The 8,487-nt window shown below is 28.5% G+C and overlaps 1 protein-coding gene across 1 annotated transcript in view; it reads right to left on the minus strand.

The window, feature by feature from the left end:
- Positions 1-7,919, minus strand: part of LOC135929936 (abnormal spindle-like microcephaly-associated protein homolog) — a 52,906-nt gene extending 44,987 nt beyond the window's left edge. Inside the window, exons 1-3 of the mRNA XM_065466687.1 lie at positions 7,910-7,919; positions 7,813-7,864; positions 4,051-4,127 (exon numbers count right to left, since the gene is read on the minus strand). The gene's annotated coding sequence lies outside the window, so the exon portion shown is untranslated. The remainder of the gene's footprint in view (positions 1-4,050; positions 4,128-7,812; positions 7,865-7,909) is intronic.
- Positions 7,920-8,487: the final 568 nt, after the last annotated feature.

An 8,487-nucleotide genomic window follows, 5' to 3' on the forward strand; every position in this document is an offset into this window, starting at 1 on the left:
ACATTAAATTTAGTACTGCAATGAACACATACTTCTATGTTTTTATTGAGAGATAAGTAAAATGTTTCTTGGACAAACTTATGGTTTTCATATTGTAAAATAAAAATTAACAAAATCTAAAATGACTCCTCTAGAAAAATATTATAAAATAAAATATACAAAAAAATTATATTAATTGTATAGTAAAGCAAACTTAAACAATAATAAAAGACCGGTCCGGACCGCGGTCTGAACCGTAAAAAATAAAAAGACCTGTCCGGACTACGGTCCTCAAGAAAAAGATCGGTCCAACAATAGGTCCGGTCCGATCCCGGTCTAAGACCGATAGGACCGGACCGTTGACCTTCACTAGTGTGTATATTAGCTAACTCAGAATACAAGATAAGAAATATTTTATCATTATTTGTCAACAACTGTTATGAATATGGATTAAGAGTTAACTACACAAAAACCAAGCTTATCACCTCAAATACATATGCGAGTAACTTAAACCCCTTTAACTTTGAGGGTAATACGATAGAATTAGTGTCAGATTTCAAATACCTAGGAACCAAGATAACATCATTAGGCTTCACAATATTAGATACGAAATCGAGAACTAATAATGCTAGACTCCGGTATCATCAACTGTCGAAATTATGGTCATCCAACCAAATATCAAATAATTTAAAAATAAGACTCTTCAAGTCCCTAATTGTACCCATTCTTACCTATGGGCTGGAGACTTGGCAAGACACTAAAAGCAACATCAACGCAACTCAAACATTTATAAACAAATGCCTAAGAAGAATCACCTAGACATATTACCCATACAACACCTCAGCTCATCGACTCATTCCCTTGAGGAGATTAGAGTTACTAGGCCATAGCTTAAGACACTCGCAGGAAAATATGATATTTTCGTCCATGAAATGGTCCCCTGACGGTAGGAAGAAAAATACCCCTAAATACTATTGGTTGGCGAAATGTTTGATGGATATGGACCTGTTCAACCTCTCGTTTGCAGATTTCATGACACTCAGAAAAAACAAGAAACACCTAAAAGAACATCTAAAATACTTGCTAAAATATGGCCTAAATTAAAATAGGAACCGTTCTCTTCTTTTTCTTTTCTTGCAATGGCTAGAACAAAACATGTTTTAATGATGATAATAATCTGGACAACACAACTTTCCTATGAACCCACGACTTTTTCTTCTGGACACACGATATCGGCGACAATAAAGACAATATCTACAACAACAACAAATAGAATAATGGATAATGATAACGAACACTGGTTATGATAATAATGCAATAACACCGACGAACCCAAATATCATTTGCACAGCGCGAACAAGGTCTACAGGACACGCGATATCGACACACCGAACAACAAACAAGGAAGGGACTCATCATGCAAACTTAACTTAAACTCTCAATACTCACCAAGATATAAGGGTTTTTTTTTGTTGCCTCACTAAATAACCATATCAGGATTCAGGTACATTATTACATGACATTATATTTCTTAACACTATTCTGCCGGTAACGGAACTAATACATCACCACTTTCGTACTTCTCCCTTCTTTTGCTAGCTGGCTACATAGTGATACCGTCCACCATAATAAAGGGTAGACATCATGTATGGGATCTATATACTAGTGAAAATACATGATGCACGCGTCATCTCCTGGTGGTGATGAAATTGCACTTCGTGCAATTTCTGGCCTGGTAATGAATGAATGAATTTTTATTTTATAAATTAAATAGTAAATACAATATATTATATTCTCAAAATATTTTCCATTTTTATAAATTAAATACTAGTTTTATTTTTTTTAAATGCAATATAAATATAGTATATTCTCAAAATATTATTATACTTCCATTTTTATGAATATTAGTTTTATTTTTATAAATGCAATATAAAATATAGTATATGCTCAAAATATCAAATTTTATAAATATCAGTTTTATAATTTTTTATAAATAATTTAATATTTTTAAAATATTAGCTTTTTACCATGTATTTTTTAAATACAAATTAAAATTATCACAAATACAATCTTTTATATTCAAAAATATTATTTGCACAAATTTTTTATAGTATCAATTTGTAATTAAATATCTGAATAAAATATGTAATATACTTATTAAATGATAATATTCGCTGAAAAATATGGTAAAATATCTCATAGGTGAATTTTTGTATATACCAGGTCGAATATAATTTTAAAAAATTCCGAGCCGGGCCTGAAAAATTTTTTTTAAAAAAATCCGGGCCGGGCCAAAAAATTTTAAACCCGGGCCGGGCCTAAAATTTTAAATCCAGGCCGAGCTGGGCCGTGCCGTAAAATTTTTTTTTTAAAAATATCTGAGCCGGGCCTAAAATTTTTAAAACCGGGCCGTGCAAATGGTGACTCTGCAGGTCTCTGGTAATAATAACATAAGTGGAGAGAGATATTGAAGGAGCTTACTACCAGAAAAGTTGAAAGCTAAAGGAGGAAAAAAAATTTCTTTCTCACCCACTTAAATGAGATAACTCAAGTCTTATAACACATTTGGAATAATATTTAACAAATATTGAGTGGGGGGGGGGGGGATTATGTGAGCGCTAGAGGTTTGTAAATGGTAAAATTTTAAGGTCCAGCCCGGTTGGGATTAGTTTTTGCCCATCCCAGCTTAATTTGTAACCGGACCGGTAATAATTTTTAAAAAGTGTCGCGACCTGTTCCGGTTTTTTAAAATCCAGACCCGGTCTGACTCATTTTTTAAATGAAGGGTCTAACTAGAAATATAATATAGTTGAACATCAAAATAAACAATATTTATAATATTGGGGAGTGGTTGAATTAAAAACGTGATACTTTATATGTTATTACATCTACCAAGTATCCGAATTCATCAATAAGCCTAATATATTATATAATATGTCCTATTTAGGTCAATAATTGTTTAATGTTGATTTAGTGGCATGAGTTTACTTTTTAAAAAAAATTTAAAAAAAGGGAAAAATTAATTTTAGAAATTAACTTTTTATATGTATTTTTTTGAAAAAATTTAAATTTCAGGATTCTTAAAATTTTTCACTTAGTCCCTGCGATCACTCTAGTGGCGCTACTGTGTAGAATATATCGTCATCCTTGTTAAAATAGGGTTCAATTTTTCATCATGCCCGCGTTTAGCATTCTCCCGACCTCATCTTTTTCTGACTTTACTCTGCCCTGGCTTTTCACCCATATGAAGAAAATAAATAATATTTTATTTTCGGATATATATATATATCTACTAATTCTTTTTCCCAGCCCAGCCCAAATAAAAATATTCAGACGTTACCCGGTTCGGCCCATCCGCGTATAGGGTCTTTGCAGATCTTAGTGTGCATAGTCTTCAACATTTATCCAGTTATATGAAAAGTTGTAGAAAAATACACCCTACGTTACCTTTCGATAATATTTCGTAAAAACCTATAAAATTATATACAATGACCTTGGATTGTTATAGAAAAACTCATAAAAACCCAGACCAAAATGGCCTAATTTATTTTTTTTATAGATTTTAAAAAATGTGGAGTGTTTAAAAATCCCACCTAACCTCTCAAGGGTTAAGGTAGGTAATATTTATTTTATGCAAATTTTTAATTAAATCACCAAATTTAAGAATTGCTAATTTTGTTGTTCTGATGTAGCAACCATTTTTGAGACCTATTTAAAAAAAATTTTGGAGACGATAGAAATTGACCTTTATTATTTTGACCTCGCCTTTAATAATAATACAATATCCCATGCTTATCTACAAATTTTGTTAAATTTGGGATTTTTAAGTTATTAATGAATTATCGATTTTTTGTTTTCCTATTATTTTGGTAATGACTCATTTGTATTGTATTAACTGTAATAAGGGAGGGAGTAAATATTTGCGGTTTTAATAAATAGAAAATGAAAAAGATTTAAATAACCATAATCTTATATTAAAAGTAATAAAAATGACAATTCTTAAATATAACTTTGGTAATTCAAATTTCGAATTAAAATTATATTTTTAAAATGTATATACATATAGTAAACTTTTTTAGAAGATAAGTTGTTTGAATGCGAAGATGCCGTAATGCTTGCAATAGGGATTGTATCGGGTATATCTTGGTCTTACATAAAAAATTATATTATATTGATAAAAAATGAAAAATTAATGAATATCTATTAATTTTATAAAATTTTAAAATAAAATTGCGCAATGTTTATTTATTAACAGCTGTTTATATAAGGGCTGACTTTATAATGATCTAATATTTAAATCAATTTTTCTGTTTTCAAAAAATATTTTCTTCAGACAATACAAATAATGAGAAACGTAAAGGTTTTAGTTTCACTAATGGGTCTGCACATGAAATTTTAAGCCCGTCCAGGATTTTATTTAAAATATCCATTTTCCAGCTCGTCCTAAATTTTCTCAGGATTTTATTTTCAAAGATGGTCTGGCATTTATTTTTGCCAGCCCTGTTATTTTAATAATTTAATACCCAGCTCTATTTTGTTATTTGTAATTAATTTGAATTGATTGGTATAATTTATTTAAATTTTTTTAAAATTGTCATATTTGAGGAACAAATTGTTTAACAGATTTTCTTTAAAGGATCTATCCCAGAGCTCCGTGAATCCGCGAACACTGACGTAATTTGAGTGGTAAACCTTGAGGGTAAGTTGCCTCAGCCTGACCCAGGTGTATTTTTATTATTTTTGTGTTTAGTACAATGAGATTTATTATTTTCCGAAACTTCTTCCATTTCTATATTTTATTTGGATATTATATTTTCATATATCCTAGCTTACGAAATAATTTATTACCATATTTCTCGATTGCGGACTTTAACTAATTCGGCTATTATGTCTAGAAATTCCTTGATACTTTTGTTACCATTATTAATAAGCCAAAATTTATTTGGGTGAAAATATTACATATCGCTAATAAAGTTTTATATTAAAAAACCACAATAAAACTTAAAGAACCATAGGATTATTAAGTCTTTCTTCTCATAATTATTTGGATGTGCGCTTAATTCTATGACATGATAATACACGTAACGTGTAATTTTAATGGTATATTCTTGGCTTTTATTTCAATTACAATATAAAGAGATAGCTAATTTGGAACAGTATAGCATTAGTGTTCTTTGATTGAAAATGCGCTTAAAAATTGAAATTTCTATAAAAAGCTATTAATAAAGTTTTCAATAAATGATTGTGAGCCTTGGAAGTAGTTATAACTTCAAAGGATTCTCAATCTCCAATACATTTTAAGAAGCTTATTGTAATAGGTGACAAACAATTTCCTTCATATATCCATGTGATTGCTTTTTCTAGAGCCCAACATCTTGCCTTACCGATTTTTTGTCATCATTTAAAACTTGCCTACATAATTAGTTACTTCCAGGCATTTAGTTGATAAAATTCTCCAAAAAAAACAAGTCTATAAAGGAATTCAAATAAAGGCGTTTCCAGATTATTAGAAATCATATATATTCATGGTATGAGTATTACATATATATATTGTTAGGAACACATTGTTTTATTTAATTTTTTTTGGAAGTTACTAACAATGCTCAAATTACAAGTAAAAATATACATACATTTTTTAAAATTAATTTATCTTAAATTTCATTTGTTTAACCCTATAAAAAGGTAATTAGCATGATTTCACTGAAGTATGTTTCAGCGAAAATAAAATGCATTTTTTTAATCAATTTTTTGTGGCATCGTGGGAACATTGTCACTTTCACATATGGTTAGTCCGCTATTGCACCCACTCATTAGCGTCACTAGGGGCCTCGGAACCCCCTGAAAAATTTGAGGAATCCCTTGAAATTCTTTTTTTAAAAAAAAGATATTAAAATATTTCCTAAAACAAATTTCCGTTTTTATGAGCAACCGAGATTGTAACAGCTAATGACGCCGCGGCACCCTCTAGATAATAGCTATGCATGCACCCGTCCTTGCAATGCTTTTAAATGTCTTATGTACCAATTGGATTGAGAAGAGATGAGCATTAAAATTTTAATTTTTAGGGTTATGAAGCAGTAAACCCTCGTTAAAGTTAAAAGAGGACACGGAATATAGTTAACTATAGTCGAAAGTTTATTAACTATTTAATTAATTCAAGACTCATTAGAAGATTTTTTCTGTAGCTTTAATTTCTTTTAAAATAAATTTTAGGCGATTTTTAAAATAAATATATTATATAAGAATTGGCAAGTCTGTCGATTGACTTGCCAAACTCAGTCAATTGACCAGAGGAGCATTTAACCTGGTCAAATACTCTACAAAATCTGTAAAAAATTTGTTTGAAAAAAGAAAAACGATTATATGTGATCACAATTTTGCTTATTTATTGGGTCCCCAGTATGGAATATAATACAAGAAGTAGTCGTTTTACTAGATGGTGATGCTCATATCATAAATTTCAGAAATAAAAGCGGAATTTTTAAAAGTAAATTATGTGGAAAGCAGTAACTTTCATAAGAAACAATCAGATTCTGGCCTCAAGTTAGTGGATACTAACAATTACCATTTCTACTTCTTCTTCAGGTGAAATTGGTCTATATTTGAGTTAATGTTCCTACTAAAACAAAAGTTTGAAGATCTCGACAACACGATAATTGATTAAAAAATATTAAAGAAAATGATAATATTGAACAAGACTGCCATGCGAAACTTTAGTTACTGAATGACAATGAATTGATATAATATTATAAAATTAATATTATAGATTTATTTTACTATTATTATTATATACAAAAAACATTTATTTGAATTAAACCATATTTGAGTGGACAAATATCGGTCAATTGACCGAATGGTATGACCGGTTAAATACACAATCTTATATATAATTAACAAATATTATAATATAAAAATGAGCATCAAAATATTTTTTTTTTAAAAAAATACTAATAACAAAAACACAATTTAAAAAAATGTTATAACAATTGAAAATATTTATGTTGAACCAATAGAGTTCAATGTTCCATGAATGGAGTTTGAATAGATATCCCACGCATAAATCCTTCTTTAGGATCACTTATAATTAAGTAATTTTTACTCAATTAGTTGAATTTGAAGAGCTTGTGGCCCAAATTAAAAGAGATGTTTAAATAATTGATCTTTTGGTTTCACTATTTTCAGCCATAGGAAGGGATGAGAGAATGATTTGAAAAGCCTTGTTTTCAAGGTAAGAAATCATGCCGTCGGGTCTGGTAACGTTATTGTGGTTAAGATCGGAGGGTTCAAATGTGGATGGAATTTTATCACAAAATTTAGTTAAAAATAGTGAGGAGAGGATTTAATTATTACAGAATTTTTTGGCATAAAGCCAGAACTTTCAGATTTAGCTAAAGATACATAAAATTTCCGGGTTAACTGTAAAAAGGTTTTACTGAAAATCAGGGAAGATTTTATAATTAACAAATATTTGTCGATATGTTTTGAAGTAATATAATATAATATAAATATTCGATAATACATATTAAGAAAAAATACTTACTCGGTCTACAACACCTACATAATAAGATGTCAATTAATTTCATTTATCATCAGGAAAAATTATTTTGCAAGAATGTCATATTTATAAAGAACATAATGTAATTCTATAAATTTATATTTATTAACTAAATAAATATCAAAAAGAGAATATAATATTGTCATATAAATATTCATTACATTTTATAACAAGTTGATTGAATAGAAGAATTAGAAAAAATATCTAAAACCTTGACCTTATTTTTATTAAATAAATTTTTAATTAAAATTATAAATCAATGAATATATATGTTTTACCATGCGTATCTAATTTCTGAAGATTTACATTTATCAAATCTTTTTCTTTTTTCTTGAACAGAATAAGTTTATTATCCCCATTATCATTTATCTTTACCGAATTTTTGGTATTACATATCCCCATTAAAGCATTTACATAGATTTAAAATAAAAATAAAGCGGATATATAATACATACATGTATTGCAGGATCAGAATAGATTGGATGTTATAATTGGAAAATCAATATAAAAATCGATATCACGTAAAAAAATAATATTTTTATTATTGAATTTAAAAGCAAGGTGATTTCATTAAACGTATATAAATAAATAAAATAAAAATCTTTTATAACAGTTGAATAAGGTGAAATATTCATAATACATGAATATTTTGTTTTTATATGATAATATTTTCTAACATGTTTAAAAAAAATTGATTATCATTTCGATAGCTTTTTGTTATTTATATTGAAAGTATGATAAAATACATTGGACTTAGAGCTATGCAATTCTATTGAGATTATAAATATTATTCACATTTATAAGGAGATCCGAATTTAGAAATCGAAATAAATAACCTCAATTTTTTGGAATGAAACGAATATATCCATTAACAGAATGGGAATAGGTTGTGCCCTAGGTCGACTTATAGCTAAATAGCCGGCTTTTAAGTATTTACTAAATAGCCAAAAAAG

Source organism: Gordionus sp. m RMFG-2023, chromosome 5 (assembly GCF_954871325.1).
Source record: "Gordionus sp. m RMFG-2023 chromosome 5, tfGorSpeb1-WG-v2, whole genome shotgun sequence".
Taxonomy (NCBI): Eukaryota; Metazoa; Nematomorpha; class Gordioida; order Chordodea; family Parachordodidae; genus Gordionus; species Gordionus sp. m RMFG-2023.